At 34.9% G+C, this 18,662-nt stretch overlaps 3 non-coding genes across 3 annotated transcripts; 1 reads left to right on the plus strand and 2 right to left on the minus strand.

Annotated features, from left to right (window-relative positions):
* Positions 1–2,386: 2,386 nt before the first annotated feature.
* Positions 2,387–2,457, minus strand: Smp_tRNA_01929_Pseudo_TTG.1.1. The gene has a single exon. It is a non-coding gene (tRNA).
* Positions 2,458–4,346: 1,889 nt separating this feature from the next.
* Smp_tRNA_01738_Pseudo_TTG.1.1 lies at positions 4,347–4,417 on the minus strand. The gene has a single exon. It is a non-coding gene (tRNA).
* A 13,080-nt stretch (positions 4,418–17,497) lies between these two features.
* Positions 17,498–17,569, plus strand: Smp_tRNA_01166_Pseudo_TTG.1.1. Its single transcript has one exon. It is a non-coding gene (tRNA).
* Positions 17,570–18,662: the final 1,093 nt, after the last annotated feature.

Below are 18,662 nucleotides of genomic sequence, written 5' to 3' on the forward strand. Positions count from 1 at the left end.
CAGGAAGAAGTGCTGGAAGTGGATAGGACACCCATTGAAGAAATCATCCAACTGCGTCTAAGGCAAGCCCTCACATGGAATCCTGAAGGCCAAAGGAGAAGAGGGAGACCAAAGAACACATTACTCGGAGAAATGGAGACAGATTTGAGAAGAATGAGCAAAAATGGGATAGAACTAGGAAGGCATGCTGAGGACGGAGTGGGTTGGAGAATGTTGGTCGGCGGCCTATTCTCCATTGAGGGTAACAGGCGTAAGTAAGTAAGGAATGACAGTTGTGTTTTTATATGTCTGAAGTTCATAGTCAGTCGATGAATTCACTGAACTTATGTTCAAATAATATTCTTGATTGAGGGTTTCAATTTTATATAGTTTACCATAATTATACTTAACTTTAGCTAATTATCTCCTAATGTTACAGTTGTACTGATAAACTGTAAGTTTTCTAAACTTTGGTACATGGAATTCAAACAAGAAAAAATCATAGTTCAACAGTGTATTTCACCATGCATCGATTGCTGATATTCGTTTACTTTAAAGATTACTATTGGTGTGGTTGGTTTTAATAATACAGAGAGTCTTTTAATAAAGAAAACAGTTTGCTTTTTTAGTCTGCAATTAAGTGTCATTCTTCAGGTATCCATCATTTGATGGCAAGAAACAAAATACAGCCTTGTATCAACAAGTAAATATATTTAACTCGTGTGCTCAGTAATTTTTGACTTACATAAACTATCCCGATGTAGTTACTTATGACGATTATTAAATGAATAGTGTTTATTCTTTGTCTGTAATCATCTTTAACACTAGTATTTAGACCATTATCAGAAGGGGGTTTCGTGAAGATTTTAGTGATTTTATATAGTTGAGATCATGAGTCAGTTGAAGCTAGACCACTATGAAAAACTTGAAAGCACTGCTTTAAGGACGTTTCGTCCTATTATGGGACACCTCAGCAGTGCGCATCGGCAACCCCGTCTCGTGAGAATCGAACCCAAGACCTACCATTCTCGCGCGCGAGCACTTAACCGATAGACCACTGAGCCGGCATCCAACGGTGTAGATGTCTAAGATCAACCAATCCACATAATTGCGCGACCAACTTCCATTGTATTGAGGTAGATACCTGTCTTTAACTGACATGGATTAGCTCCCTGGTTCGAATCCCGCGAGGCGGGATCGTGGATTCACACTACCGACGAGTCCTACAATAGGAAGAAAAGGTCTTAAAGCAGTTCTTCCAGGTTTTCCATGATTGTCTAGCTTCAAGTGACCCATGATCTCAAGTATATAAAACTAATATTTATAATATACGATTATTTTTATAAGAATTTCTTATTGAAAGTGAAAGGAATTCAGGATTAATCTGTATTCCTATTTCATCCATTATTCATATCTAAACTGAATACATCAGAGAAGAAGTGGTACAAGGTCGGTTCTTAGTGAAATCAATACAGTTATTTATAAACAAAAGTGACATTTGATTGTTTTATATCGATGATCAAAGTTGATTTCTGACTTCTTAAAGTATAATATATATTGATAAAGAACATTTGCCAGTTCCATATAGCAGGAGTGTTTTGACAGAACTAAAGTTTACATCCAGTACTTTATAGATGTATCTATTTATTTGATCAGGACTTCGTTATAGTTAAGATGGTGTTGTAAGAAATGTTTGAAAGAATACTCGATTATTGTAATCAAGTGAACTCTAGTAATCGTGAGTAGTTGTAGGATACTTTCAATGACAAGATTTTGAAACATTCACAATGATACAGATGCATTCACACTTTATCAAAGTGGAATATCAGTATTCCATCATACATTTCTTTCAATTCTGTCTTTTAGAACGATATTCACAATCTTCAGTTTTTCACATCATCACCACTAAGTAAGTTTGATCTTTATTCGTTTCTATCTCGTAATGTTTATATGGCGTAGGAACGTGGCTAAACCCGTAATTGTCCTAGGTCCTATGACGATGATGTTGACTGACTGACTTACTGATCCGAACGTTATTATTATTAGTTTTATTCAGTATTATATTTTTGTACAATATAGAATTCTCAGTATGACATATTTTAACAAATTTCCATCTCTTACTTCTTCGTCGATCCTGACGATAAATAATGAGTGATCGCCAGTTAGAAGTTAGTAGTCTAGTCAATCTACATCTAAATTATGTAAATTCTTTTCGCTGCATATTGCCAGCAACCACGATATCTCTGATTAGGCCTTCTGTAACCTTTACAGCGAAAAGTTGTACACTTTTCATGAACGTACCTGAATAAGCAGAGATGAATAGTGGCTAGCAGTGGAATCCAGGACAAGGCGCGTTTCGTCCTATTTGGGACTCGTCAGCTGGAAGTACCCGCATCTCAGAGTTGATGTTCACTCTGAGACTCGAACCCAGTACCTTTCGCTTCAAACGCCATCGCGTTATCCACTCGGCACATATGCCAATTAGAGACTGACCAGTCGCAGTCCTAACACATCGATGGGAAGATTCAAACAAACAATACTAAGTACCTGAATGAGTTGAGCGATTAATGGCCATCATATTGTATTAAAACAAACAAAGTTAGATAACTTGTTGAAATATCTAGATGGCGGGGTCAGGTAGCCCAGATGTTGAAGCAGGATGCCAAATATTTGATTAAATTATCAAATATAACCTAAAAGTATTAAGTAATTCGACTCAACGTAGTCTTTTTTGGTCCATAGATTTTCATTAAATCACAGTCAACATCTTACATCTCAGACCATCATGGAAAACCTGAAGGCACTGGACTTTCGTTTCGTCCTATTGTGGGACTCGTCAGCAGTGCGCATCCATGATCCCACCTCGCAAGATTCAAACTCAGGATCCATCAGTCTTGCTTAATTTTTTATATTTGTGTTTTCTTGTATAATTCTTATAATATTCTATAGCGAATAAACTTCGTTTTTATTGACTTTTATCAGCTTAGTGTACTACTATTCTATAAATTATTGTCATATTTGTAGGTAAAGGAAAAAACAGATCATAGAAGTATCTTCCCTTAGTGACATAATACATTAGTCAGTAATGTTTGTCAATTAATCTGATTACATTTATACACATACTTATATATAACTTTCTATCAATATGTAATTTGTCAATGTTTCTTTATAAATTAAGGAAAGATATTTCTAAACAATAAGTGTCTTATTTGATTATTAGTTTCACTAAATACATTATAATAACACATTTGATGATTGTCTGTTGTATTGATTTGTCTCTAGGTTGAAAGCTTCCTACATATGACTTGTATAAGGTATTGTAACACTTCATTGGGGTGTCTTCTTCAGATATATATATATATTATGCTTTAAACATGTGTCCATGTTATTGGTTCATAATAAGATGGGAGGTTATATACTTTGACCTCTTACTGCTTTGAAATAAGCATAGGTAAATTACATCAGAAGTATCAAATAAAATATCATAATTGAATTCGTGAGTCGAATAAATCTAGACGACCGTTTCTTCCAATCATAGGACTCTTTGGGAATACTAATCCAAGACCCCACTTGCGGGGTTCGTGCCCAAGACCTCTCGGTCTCACGCGCGCACACTTAATGTGCAGACTACTGAGTCGGCATCCATCGGTGTTAATGTCTAAATTCAACGCATCCACGATCCCGCCTCGCACGCGAGACTGATAGGTCCTGGGTTCGAATCTCGAGAGAAAAGATCGTGGATGCGCTTTTTTGACGAGTCCCACAATAGAACGAAACGGCGTTAATCAGTGCTCCCAGGTTTTTACTGGATGGTTAGCTTAAATGACTCCATGATCTCAACTTTATAAAATACTAAAATCTCCACCAAGACCCCCTTCTGATAATTCAATTAAATGTTGAATAACACTCGAAGCTTAACAATTATCAATCACCTAGATACGTGACTATTAAAAATTTCACAGATTCTTAATGTTTATCAATCTTTCTTAAACAATAACATCATGTGAGTATTTTGTCTTAAGCAAATATTGACAAATAATAAAAAGAAACCGATATACATTTTACTAAAACCTTGACTCATATACATTGTTATACGTTACCTATTTATAATATAACACAAAACTTTAAGTAACATTATCCATGAATTCACTTAGTATTGTTTGTTTGAATATTCCCACTGATGTTTAGGACTGCAACTGATCAGTCTCCTATTGGCATATGTGCATACTGTGCAGATTGCTTCGATATGGCCTTAATTCACAAGTATTGTAAGCAAAGATGGATAGTGGCTAGCATTGGAACCCAGGACGCGCATCTCGTCTTATTTAGGACTCGTCAGCTGGATGTACCTGCATCTGAGAGTTGATGTTCACTCTGGGACTCGAACCCAGTATCGCTGTCTTCAAACGCCAACACGTTATCCACTCAGCTACTGAGCCATGCACAAATGCCAATTCGAGACTGACTAAATGAATTTAAATTTCACCCCATTGCACAAGAAATTGACTATCAGGACTCAGTAGCTAAGTGGGTAACGTGATGGCGTTTGAAGCGAAAGGTACTTGGTTCGAGTCCCACAGTGAATAACAACTCTGAGATGCAGGTATATGCAGCTGACGAGTTCCAAATAGAACGAAATGCGCATCCTGGATTCCACCGTTAGCCACTATCCAACTTTGATTATCCATCAGTTTTACTTCAGAAGTAGCCCATACAATTCATAGAACCATAGTATATTTAACTTAGTGTAGTAAAAAAGAACACGACTGAGGACAATCGAATGTATTTGAGCACAAAATTATAGAATATCTGAATAAAATATGAGAACCATATAGTAATTAGTTAGTTTGAAAACTATCAATCCATTATCTCAATCTTGACTGTTCCTTATTGCAAATATCAGTTCATCATCTCTGACTATTATTGTTCATGCTCTTTTTTATACCAATTCCTTCCTGTTCTCATTCTCTCCTTATCGATATTCTACTGAAACACATTCTAAACCCAACCATTGTTATATACTATTTATATGGATATAAAAACTCCGCATCACAATAGTATCTATACACCATATGAAGTCTAATGATATTGATATTATTATAAATGGACATATAACATTTTAATCACACTATATATATACCATACCAAAATTTGAATAGATGCCCCAAATACACAATGGGGAGTATTTATTTATTATCTACATACTGACATTCCACTCCAGGTGTCCTCATCAACCGATCATTACAAATTGAATATAGAATATAAATATTTGATAAAGGAAACCAAAAAAAGAACCAAACATGATGATTACTGCTGCTATAAGTTCAAATACATTCATAGAAATGGTGAAATGGTAATCACCTTAGTGATATATAGGTGAAAGGATTCATTCAAACAGCACACACAAATACATATTCACACTCACATTGTAAATCAGTAATGTTTCCAACCCTATCATAAAGATTTAATACAGTTAAACTAACATTTTTTATAAAAAAATTCTTCATGGCTGAATATATTACAACTGGAACATAAATATATTTTTTTTATAATACTACTGAAATTAAAAGCTTATATCAGTAGTATGCACTTAATAAATATATGTAAATCATTTAGGTTTAAACTAATAAAATGGATAAATAAATTTAAGCTCTCGTAATTGTTCATTTGTAAGTAGTTTGCTAAGGATATTCAAATAATCGATGTGAACAAAGATGATGGTGGATAGCAGTAGAATCCAGGAAAAGCGTTTCTTCCTGTTTTAGACTTGTCAGCCAAATGTATTTGCAGGAAAGACTATAATTAATGGACGAGTCAATCAGAAGCGTTTCAGGGATTTCAAGATTACGGCGCCAATTTCAGTGCCTGATGCTCATGTACGATCGGTTCACAGAGAATTTTAGAGGTTTTACAATTAAGCGGCTACAACAAATGAAATTACTAAGAAGTTGCTGTATTTGTGACTACGAGTAGTAAATGACTTGTAGACTTTGTGCAGACTACCGTGATGTTGTCCTTCGATGTAATATATGTTGAAGGAAGACGTTTGCTTGAATAAGAACCTTTATCACTCGATCCAGATTGAGACTAAGGTATATTATAATAATTGCCGCCAACTGTATAATAAAAGCACCAGTAACATTGTCTGCAATATTCGCAGATGTTACTGAAGCTTCGGCTGTTTAGTGGTATGAGTGTCGTAGGGACATATCCATAATATAAATGATAAACTTACACGACCGAAGTACACACAAACAATAATGAAGCTATGTAGTCGAGACTGAGAGGATTATCACGACCTTATCACGGCTCCAGAGACCAACTATTATGGAGTCATATGGATGAGTTCCTCTACCTTATGCATTACGATTTTAGAACCTTTGAACATTTTTCTAAACTTGACAAGTTTTTGGACCATATAAAAGAAGTGTATCCACTTTAATTATTTGGTTTTGTATAATAAATTTTTACTCTATGCTGATTGTTTACTGATTGACTAACATTTCTCAAGGTCACTTGAGATTCGTTCAAAGGTCGTCCATAAATTGTAGTCTCGCCTATTTGCATTGCCGAGTTGATGTTCACTCTGGGACTCGAACCCGAATGTTTAGTTCAATTAGGATGAATTTCGCGTCAAGGATTCTACTTCTAGTCACCATCATCTCTGCTTATAATGTCTGTGACTTAAGATAATATTGATACAATCTGTACAGGATGCACATATGCCAATAAGAGACTGATCAATTTCAGTCTCAAACACCAATGGGAAGTTTCAAACAACCAATACTGAATACTGGAGATTACAATATGTGTACCAGTTTTTTTTAAATACAAGTTTGATCATTGACCTTAGTAACTAATACTCTTGTCTGTGAAAAATAGTAGTTAGGTACCCTGCTTGAATATCTGGGCAACCTGTCCCTTCTACCATTTAGATATTTCAGCAAGTTATAGATTTTTTCGTTTGTTTTAACCTACTAATAGCATATTTAGGCGTGTATTTAAAAATTTAAAGACCTATCACTTTCCAAGGTATAATAAAGTATAGTCAGAGACATTGCGATATCTGGAAATATGTCGATTTCTGAACTGCTAACTTCCAATTATCGATCATTCATTGACAAGTTGGATTATCGATTTCTATTCAACTCCTACTAGGTTTAAACATATATGGTAGTTGTGACGTAATCGTAATTCAAGAATCCTGATTAAATGATTTGCATCAAAATTGTTTAGTATCACTCTATGGTTTCAATATTTATATTCATAGTTGCAAGGGTGAGTCAATTGAAGCTAGACCATCAAGGAAAATCTGGAAGCACTGGACGACCGTCTAGCTTCAATTGACTTACGCTTGCAACTATGAAAATATTAATACTCGACAAAACCCCTTCTGATAATCAATATTTATTATCAAAATCGATCAAACAGTAAGAAATAGTGTGATGAATGTGTAGCTACATTTGTAAATGCAAACTGGTTTTGATTAAATTTTACATATTTTTAAGTTTTTAAACGAAATTATCAAATGACTAAGCTTAAGTTATCGCATAAAACATTTGAACAAGCATATTTAAATTAACGTTACCAACATTCCAAGCCACACATTGTCTTCACCATCTGTTTTGATTGATTAATTCACCAAATTCACTATTATCAGAAGGGGTTTTGTGTGGAGATTTTTAGTAATTTTATAGTTGAAATGAGTCAATTGAAGCTAGACCAGCATGGAAATCCTGAAAGCGTTGGACGACCGGTTCTCCCTATTGTGGGACTCCTCAGCAGTGAGCACCCACGATCAAGCACTCGCGAGATTCGAATCCGGGACCTACCAGTCTCGTGCCAGAGCACTTAACCGATAGACCACTGAGCCGGCATCCAACGGTGTTAATGTCTAACTTCAACCACTCCACGAAGTTAAGCAACCATTTCACCAATGCCTTCAGTGAGTTGATATCACTACAACAGACCTGGTTGAACTCCAAGAGTTACTGCTCCTCACTAGAACTCTAGGAAATACCTCATGGAGCCAGTCACTAGTGAGCACATGATTATTATCAGAAGGGGTTTTGTGTGGAGATCTTCAGTAATTTGCCGGCTCAGTGGTCTATTGGTTAAGCGCTCGCGCGCGAAACTGATAGATTCTGGGTTCGATTCTCGCGAGTGCTGGATCGTGGATGCGCACTGATGAGGAGTCCCACAATAGGACGAAACGGCCGTCCAGATTTTCCAGGTTTTCCATGGTTATCTAGCTTCAATTGACTCATGATTTCAACTATAAATTTCACTATAACACCCTTTAATTGTTCATATGAAATTATCTCTTTGTCCTTATTATTAAAATTTCTACTAATGAAAATAACTAAAATTATCATACTTACGCCTGTAACCGATCATGGATGAACATAAACCGCCTATCAGCATTCTCCATCCAACCCTGTCTTTGGAAGAGATTATCATAGATTGATCTTTATTATTCATTAAAATTTACCTCATAAACCAACACAATTTGTTAGTAGTATAAACAGTTTGATTGATACATATATTAAAAGTTATGAAAAACAGGTTGATTTTTGAAAAAAAGAAAATTTAAAAAATTTTTGTATATACATTATGAACGTTGAAAACTGATCATTTAGTCAATTATGACAGTTCTAGGTTTTATTGTTATAATGTTTTTCTCCTCCCAGCGTCTCCTCGCCCCCTTCATTATTTTGGTTGTCATAGTAGATATTTATTTGGATTAATGTTTACTATTATGACTATAAAATTTAGTTATCATCAAAATGATCGTTAAATAACTTTTCAATGTTTTAATTAATTTTGTCACCAATTGCATGTCGATAATATTGACAATGTACATTTCTAAATAACAATCAAACAAATAACCATTATTTTAAGACTAATAATATAGTATGGTGTAGATTACTTATATCCACATAAGTAATATATATAACGATGGTCAGGTATAGAATGTATTTTATTAGAAGATCGATAAGGAAAGAATGGGGAGCGGAACGCAGTAGATATGAAAATACACGAACAATAATAGTTAGAGATGATAGACTGCAGAAGGAACAGTCAAGATTGAGATAATTGATTGATAGTTTGCAAATCAACTATTTACTATATGGTTCTCATACATTCGTATGTCCCCCCTCGTGTTCTTTTACACTACAATACTAAAAAATCTAATGTGTTACTGACTCTTGAAAAATGATTCATATGAAATATTGATACTATTAATAAAATATCTCATGTTTAGTAAAATTAAGGGTTTATAAGCAAAGATGGATAGTGGCTAGTACTGGAATTCAGGACAAGGCGCGTTTCGTCCTATTTCGGACTCGTCAGCTGGATACACCTGCATCTTAAAGTTGATGCTCACTTTGTGTCTTGAACCCAGTACTGTTTGCTTCAAACGTAATCCACTCAGCTAGTGAGTCCTGATATCCACTTGCTTGTGCAATGTGGTGAAGTGTAAATTCAATTAGTATTGTTTGTTTGAATCTTCCCATTGATGTTTTTAGGACTGCGACTGATCAGTCTCTTATTGGCATATGTGCATACTGTGCGTATTTCCTCGATATAGCCTTAATTCACAAACATTGTAAGCAAAGATGTAATGCTTGTGAATTAAGGCTTTATCGAGGCAATACGCACAGTATGCACATATGCCAATAAGAGACTGACCAGTTGCAGTCTTAAACATTAATGGGAAGATTCAAACAAACAATGCTAATTGAATTTAAGAAAGTCATTATTTTCAGAAGCGGTTTGGTGGAGATTTTAGTAATTTTATAGAGTTGAGATCATGAGTCAATTAAAGCTAGAATACCGTGGAAAACCTGGAAGCACTAGATGACCGTTTCGTCTTATTATGGGACTCCTCAGCAGTGCGCATCTACGATCCCACACTTGCGACATTCGAATCCAGGACCTACCAGTCTTGCACCAGAGCACTTAACCGATAGACCACTGAGCCGGTCCTTGTTTGTTAAGAAGTAACCTAAACTTGAATTTTCTCATAATTCACCTTTAGTTTAATCAAATGCTATTCATTATATTTATTAGGTTATAGGATAAATATATTTCTTTCTTTCCCTAATAATTACTTAGAACATTTACGTGTTAAATTTATTTGCTCAGCTGAATTTAGGATTGTCTAATATTCCATGGTTATTTTTGTTGTTCTCTTGTTTAAGTCACTTTTGTTATGCTCTATTTAACTTTATGACCTAATTATATTAAAAAAAAAACACACTTATATATCTTCATTGTAAAATGTAATGTTGTGACTATGATGAAAGTCATAGAATAGTTGTATTTTGTTTTATTTACAGGGAGTCCCATAATAAGACGAAACGGCCGTCAAGATTTTCCAGGTTTTCCATGGTGGTCTAGCTTCAATTGACTCATGATTTTAATTATTTACGAACGACAATATAGAATTAACTGGAATTGTGGTGTATACTACTGATGTCAACAGATATAAGTAGTACGTATCATCAATCAAAAGTGAAATACTTGATAGCAGAATCTTACGAAGATCGAAGAAAGGAAAATGATGGGTGTAGAAACGAAGGAATAATTAAGTCCGGGACAATTGATTGACATTTTGCAAATGAATTATTGGGTTTCAGATTTTACTAAGTTGTTCTGTAATTTTATATTCAAGTATATTCGACTGTCCCCACTTGGGTTCTCGTTCACTACATCGTAGACCAATGACAGTCAATATCCGACTCAGAAGCACCTGAATTATCAGTTATCCATTACAAATCACCTGTTTAATATTCATTGACCAACATAAGCTGCTAAACGAAAATGGAAGCTAAGATAGCTGGTTATAACATAGATTGGATCATGGTTATGATGTATAACTAATAGTTGAAAGCGTGAGTGAATTAAAGCTAGACCACCATGGAAAACCTGAAAGAACTGGACGGCCGTTTCGTTCTATTGTGAGACCCCCCAGCAGTGAGCATTCACGATCCTGCCTCGCGAGATTCGAACCCAAGACCTACCAGTCTCGTGCCAGAGCACTTAACCGATAGACCACTGAACCAACACTTCTGAGGAGTCCTTTAATAGGACGAAACGACCGTCCAGTGCTTCTACGTTTTCCCTGGTGGTCTTGATTCAATTGACTGACGCTTTCATCTATGAAAATACTAAATATTCACAAAAACTCATTCTGATAATAAGTATAACTAATAGATGAAAGTTTATTTGAATGCATATTTTTTTGTTACATTCAACGAAGAAACCATGACATACACAGTGGACATTTCTAACATATCAAATTAAGCACTGCATAAGGTTAATGGTTCATATTGGTAACAAGTCATAATCAATTTAATAAGACAGTTTCGATATTAATTAACTAATGTTTAATATTGGACATACATTTTGATTTTAGCTAAAACATATTACGGTTTTGTATTTGCGAGATAGAATGAAATAGGTAATTATGACTTATTTTCTTGATGTCTGGATTCAAAGTGATCTATTGATATATAAATTCACTTGGTATTGTTTGCTTGTATCATCCCATTGATGGATAGGAATGAAATTGATCAATCTCTTAGTGAAATATGTGCATACTGTGCGTAATGCCATGATATTGTCTTACTTCGCAAGCATGATAAATAAAGATGTTTAGTAGTTAGTAATGGTATCCAGGATGCGCGTTTCGTGCTATTCGGGACTCGTCAGCTGAATGTACCTGCATATCTGTGTTGATGCTTACTGTGGGACTCAAAAATTGTTCCTTTCGCTATCACAACTCAATATCTAAGTGGCTAACGTGATGGTGCTTAGTCCCAGGATGAACATCGACTGTAGGATGCAGGCACATCCAGCTGACGAGTCCCAAATAGGACCAAACGCGCCTTGTCCTGGATTCCAAAGGTAGCCACCATCCATCATTGCTTAGTTACCATCCAAATTTTTAAATACTCAGTTTACTTTTAATCATTCCCTGAAATTTATACAACAGTTAAAACACTGATAGATTAGTAGCAGCTAGCGATAATAGACTCTATTTGTAGCATTTTGTTTCTGTATAGAGGAACACTTTTTTTAATTAGGTGTTTTTTTTACTTTATTGAAATCACTAGGGATATAATTTCATGACTGTTTAGACAGGCATATGATACGTATAAAGATTTTGATCTTCTGTCAAATAGTAACAAGTAATCGATTCTTCCATTCGATATATACTTAAACTACATACACACTAAACTTATTTTTTATATTAAAAGGTACTTTAGAGACTCTTAAAGCATGAAAGACATTTTTGATGTTCGATTTCGAATATTCAATGTGTTATTAAGTAAGTGAATTACGATTTGGATGACAATATTTAAAAAAACTTTCAGAAATCTCAAAAAAACACCCTTTCTCGAAGGGCATCATTTTAAATCATTTAGATTAGTTTACGTTAAGAAGTAATTAAACATCTTACTTCGCCAGGGAAGTCCTACTCACTGCCTTCACGTGATGGGGGTGTTATTTACGAAATTGAGAGGACGAAAATCTAATAGCCGGCGCTTTAACCAGGTTGGTGGACACGAAAAGATCACCTAAGGGAGTTGGAAAATCCTGATTCCAAACCAATGGTGCACATGGGCTCCGGTATTCTGAAGGAACAATTGGCGTATGAATCAATCGTTTGTCACCGGCCACCATGCAACTGCATCTCCTCACGATGCTCCACTGCCTTGTGGATCAGACCTTTAGGTCAAAGGCTCCAGGTGTGGCTCCCTAAGAAAACCACTTGCTTCAGTTTGGGCACCGGGGCAGTATCACAGCCCTCACACAAATCAAATAAGATTTGTGCGGCGCATATGTATCTGGTGCTTCCTTGTACCAATATTTATGTGTTTAAATAAATAAATAAAATAACATTTAAAAACTTTCAGAAATCTCAACAAGACACCCTTTTTCCAAGGGCATCATTTTAAATCATCAAGATTAGTTCACGTTAAGAAGTAATGAAACATCTTACTTTGCTATAAAGTAATTCATTTCAGAAGTCGTATCATGCAATGGACCGTGTAAAATTCACGGTACTGAGTAAAACCAAGCAGTTAGTGAGGGTAACAATGACAACCAACTAAATTATATGTTTATTATTGAGCAAACCTTGTTTTTTTAAACTTATACTACACGGTTATTACCATCTTACGATGTAAAACAGAGTCAATAATGTAAATCATGATGCGTAGTTTAATGATTATCAGACAGATACCATTTAAAAGTATTTTTCTGACTTTACTCACCTATGGCATAGCAACATCCTTAATAAAAAGATTTAAGGAATCACATCAGTGCTTTATATGCACCTTGAATCCAATCGTTTGAAAAAATGAAATTTGATAGTTAACGTTTTATTTATGTCAGGATAATACCGTAAAGCATTTAATTTCTAAATACATTTAGTGAATATAAGTAGAGATGAATGGTGGTAAACAAAGAAATCCAGGAAGCGTGTTTAGTTTTATTTCGGACTAGTCAATCGGGTGTACTTGCTTCCAAGAGTTGATGTTCACTCCAGCATTAGAACCTTGTACCATTCGCTTCAAATGGCATTGAATTATTCACTTGGCTACAAAAACATCAATGAGATGGTTCAAACAACCAATACAAAAATGAATTATTTAGTGAATAGTTTTTCAAAATTAAAAGTTATTCATTAAAAGAATCATGATTTACCTTTCAAACTAAAACTCAATCATTTTAATGTAAACTGGATACTTATAATAAAACAGAAACAACGAAAACTGTTTACTCTTAACTAATCTCGATGAACACTTCCATTTAAAGAAATTTATCAGAAAGGGGGGTTTTGTGGACATTGTAGTAACTTAACAGTTAAATCCAACAGTCGATAGGGCTAGACCACCATGGTACATATGGGAGCACTGGATAGCCGTTTCGTCCTAGTATGGGACTCCTTAGCAGTGTACATCCACAATCCCGCTTGCGGGATTCAAACCCAGGACCTTCAGTCTCACACCCCTTTGTTAACACTGTTGGATGCCGGCTCAGTAGTCTAGAGGCTAGGCGCTTGTGAGCGAAATCAAAGTTCCTGGTTTCGAAACCCACCTGCGGGATCGTGTATGAACACTTCTGAGTTGTCTCATACAATGACGAAACAACCATCCAATGCTTCCACGTTTTCTATGGTGATCTAGCTCTAATTGGATCATAAATTCAACTTATAAAAGAAAGTTATTTTGATATAAAATAATTATCTATCACTAGAACTCCAGGAAATATCTCTTGAAGCCAGTCACTAGTTAGCATATGATTATAATCACAAGGGGTTTTGTGGATTGGTTGAAGTTAGACATTAATACCATCGGATACCGGCTCATTAGTCTAGTGGTTAAGCGCTGGCTGATAGGTTCTTGGTTCGAATCTCATGAGGAGGGATCGTGGATGTGCACTGCTGAGGTGTCCCACACTAGGACGAAACGGCTTTAAAGCAGTGTTTCCAAGCTTAGCTTTAATTGACTCATGTTTTCAACTATGAAAAATACTGAAATCTCCACAAAACCCCTTTCTAATTATCTAATTTGATTCATCAAAATAAGATAAATAAATTAAACATTCAACTTAAAAAAAAACGGTTTGTTCCACTTTCACATCAATTACTTTTAACTCTTAAAATTAAAACAAAAAAAATCAAAAAATCAAAAAAAAATTTATGGATAAAATTAATTTAATTGTAGAAAAAAAAAAGAATTTTCGACCTCATTAATTATAAAATTTTTTTCTTCTTTGCTTCAATGAAACTTGGTATGATTAAAAAAGAAAGAAACCTAATCCATTGATATATATATTCACTTGAAGGGGTGTTGTGGAGATTTCAGTATTTTTCATAGTTGAAAACCTGATTCAATTGAAGTTAGACCACCATGGAAAACCTTGAAGCAGTGCTTTAAGGCCGTTTCATCCTATTATGGAACTTCTAAGCAGTGTACATTCACGATCCCTCACTCGCGATATTCGAACGTTTGCTCAACTTCGTCGATCAGTTGAAGTTAGACAACATTAACACTGTTGGCTACTGGCTCAGTGGTCTATCGGTTAAATATTTACTTGAATTATTTTTTCCTGGTTAGCGTTTTGTTTTTTTTTGTAGCAATTTAGTTTTTCTATGGAATGAGGTCACTAAACTCATGCTCAACCCTCCTCCTCCTTTACCCAGGTTTTGGGATCGGTGCTAATTTTAGAAGAGCTACAGGCAGAGTTAATCAATGAATATGTTAACTACAACAACCAAAACAAAAAATAAAATTAATTGACGAGGTAATTAATTATATGGATTTTTATATAAAATGGTTAACGATTACAATTATATATAAGAATGAATTGTTTTCCATTAATGATAGTAGGAATTAAGATTTTGTATAGGTTATTCTTATGTGAAATTCATTTGGAATTGTTTGTTTGTATCTTCCCATTGTTATTTAGGACTGCAATTGATCAGTCTCTTGTTGGTATATATACATCCTGTTCAGCTTGCCTCAATATTGTCTTAAGCGTTATAAGCAAAGATGGATAGTAACTAGTAGTGGAATCCAGGATGCGCATTTCGTCCTTTTTAAGACTCGTCAGCAGGACATACCTACATCCCATAGTTGATGTTCAACCCAGGACTAGAACTCTGTATCCTTCGCTGCAAACGCTATCACGTTACCTATTTGATAACGTGATACCAGGCGGCCATCAGCAGAAATGATCACTTTTGAGATAAAAATCTGAAGAAGGAAGACTATTTATTTAGTCTTTCTGATAAGTTTAAAATATCACCTTTTAATACAATACAAACCATAATAACTGAACAGCGACAGCTTATTTTGAATATGGTTCTTATTCAGGTGTATACAAAGAAAAGGGAATAACATTTTTCACTATGTTGATTTATCATTTTTACTCAAATGGTAGCCATGTACTTAGTATGCTTTTTCCACATATTCTTTCAGCACTGAATGTATGGTAGTGTCCGCTTCCATGTCAAGCCCATAAAGCCTATTCTAGCTTCCGGACAGGCCAATTTATTCGTTTTTCTCTGGTGAAATTTTGACCTTCCTAATTGTTCGCTCATCAACTTTGACTGTTTTCATAAAAGTGTATGTGTATGCACTTCTTATCTTACTTATCGCATATCTGTAATTTATTTTTGTCTGACTATAAATATTGAGTAACACTTGGTTAAATTGAGCTGGTTCAAATTTCTTCTTCAATTAGCTTCGCTTTGCTCACTATGCTCTGTCAGTCACTTCCATCTGTGTTTGCTTTCTGTGTTGTTGCAGCTTTTATTATATATTAACAATTCACGATCCATACAACTGTTGTTATGGATTATGAATGATCTTGAGCAAATTTATACTACTACTAGGAGATATGATCAGCGTAAATATTCAGTTAACGGGATGTTATTTATTCAAGTTAGACGCAGTGGAATCAACCTCCACGGTATTGACGAAGGTTAATACTGTATTCTAGCTTTCTTTATTCTCCATTTTCAGTTTTCAGTTCAATACCAACAAAAACCATGATCAGTTCAAGAAAACTGTAATAAAGTAAAATTCAATGAGTATAAAGTTGAATTTCTGACACTTCACGCTTGTTAATATCTACTTCAAGAAATAAACAACCGAATCTTATTCATGTACAAAAAGTATAGTTATCAATAATAAAAATTAATATTTGGGAATATATTTTACTTAGCTGAAGTTCTAGGGTTACAGAACGACAATCAATTAGTGTGACTAAATTATTGATGGTTACCTTAGATACAACTAAATGGTTGTAGAGATTGTTAAGTTACATTGAAATTATAGACCGATCAATGTTAGATAACCATTGAAAACCTTGAAGCAATGTATGGCCGTTTCGTCCTAACATGTAACTCCTTAGCAATGCACATCCATGATTTCGCACCAGAGGGACTCGAACCTGAGACCTTCGGCATCATGGAGAACGTCGTGAGTCGTCATTCATTAGCATTAATGCTTAGCTTCAATTAAACCACGATACTGCGCGATCATCTTTTATTGGGCTAAGTGGATAACTGCCTTAAACTTGACTTGGATGAACGCTTCCGGTCAATGAAACTCAACAATCCACACAACCCTATGTTAATAACTATCATGTGATCACTAGCAATTTACTTCGAGAGGAAATTTCTAGAGTTTTATGGGGAAAACGTGACTAGTAAAGTGAGCTAAAGTTAAACGATTTACGGATAATCAAAGAGTATGTGTAAAGAAAATCCTTAAAAGTCCATTCAGTTAAATATATTGAGTTTATCTGTGATAAATATACAACATTCACAATCAAATCGCTGAAATGAAAGTAAGAACTCAACTTAGTATTGTTTGTTTGAATCTTCCCATTGATGTTTAGGACTGTAACTGGTCAGTCTCTTGTGAAGTTTCAAACAAACAATACTAAGTTGAATTTAAACTTCACCCCATTGCACACGCAAGTGGCTATTAGGACTCAGTAGCTCAGTGTATAAAGTGATGGCGTTTGAAGCGAAAGGTACTGGGTTCGAGTCCCAGAGTGGACATTAACTCTGAGATGCAGGTACATCCAGCTGACGAGTTCCAAATGGGACGAAACGCGCGTCAAACTGGATTCCACTGCTAGCCACTATCCATCTTTGCTTACCATGAAAGTAAGAACTGTTTTTGACGCTTGACATTGACTACTTTTTTATATACAGTCACTTTTATTAAAATTCTGCACTGCGTTCATTTAATGTTGAAACGTTTTCTGAATTATATATTAAGGTATTTGATGTTCCAGATAACATATGATTACTAAAATGATCCTAATTAGTTCACTGAAGTAATATTTCACAGTATTTCCCTAAACTATTATTCAGTTAAAAGTTTTAGTCTTAAACTAAACACCACCATTATATTCTTAGAGTTAATATCTAATTAACTAATATGAGAGGATGTAGGTCATAAACAATAAATCAAAGGGTAGGATTATATTTAATAATATACATATACAAGCTGTATTCGTCTTATTATATCATATAATGATCAGCCAAAGACTTATTGTAAATGTGTGAATAGTGAAGATTCTTTTGCTCGATTTTGGAATGTTTCATTTTACTTTGGAAATGACAAAAAGTAAGCGTTTGGGACCTCAAACCTTCATAACCTTCAGGTTAATTGACGAGCTTTCTTTGTCAAGATCATTGAGTTAAATACAAATAGTCTACGAATTAAACATCCATTGAATCTCAATCTTACAGACAATCTTAGTAGATTATGGAAACTGACTTTAAATGATACAAATATATATATTCTATTTTCTTCTAAGCTTAGTGAAAGTTTAAAGGACAATTCATTTCAATATGTGTTCGGTCAGTAAATAATTCAATCTTTTTGTTATCACAAGGGTTTTTTTGTGTGGAGATTTTAGTAATTTTATATAGTTAGACATTAACACCGCTGGATGCCAGCTCAGTGGTTTATCGGTTAAGTGCTCTGGCGCGAGACTAATAGGTCCTGGGTTCGATTCTCACGAGGCGGGATCGTGGATGCGCACTGCTGAGGAGTCTCACAATAGGACGAAACAGCCTTAAAGCAGTGCTTCCAGATTTTTCATAGTGATCTAGCTTCAACTTACCCATGATCTTAACCATA

This window comes from Schistosoma mansoni, chromosome W (genome assembly GCF_000237925.1).
Source record: "Schistosoma mansoni strain Puerto Rico chromosome W, complete genome".
NCBI classification, from domain to species: Eukaryota; Metazoa; Platyhelminthes; class Trematoda; order Strigeidida; family Schistosomatidae; genus Schistosoma; species Schistosoma mansoni.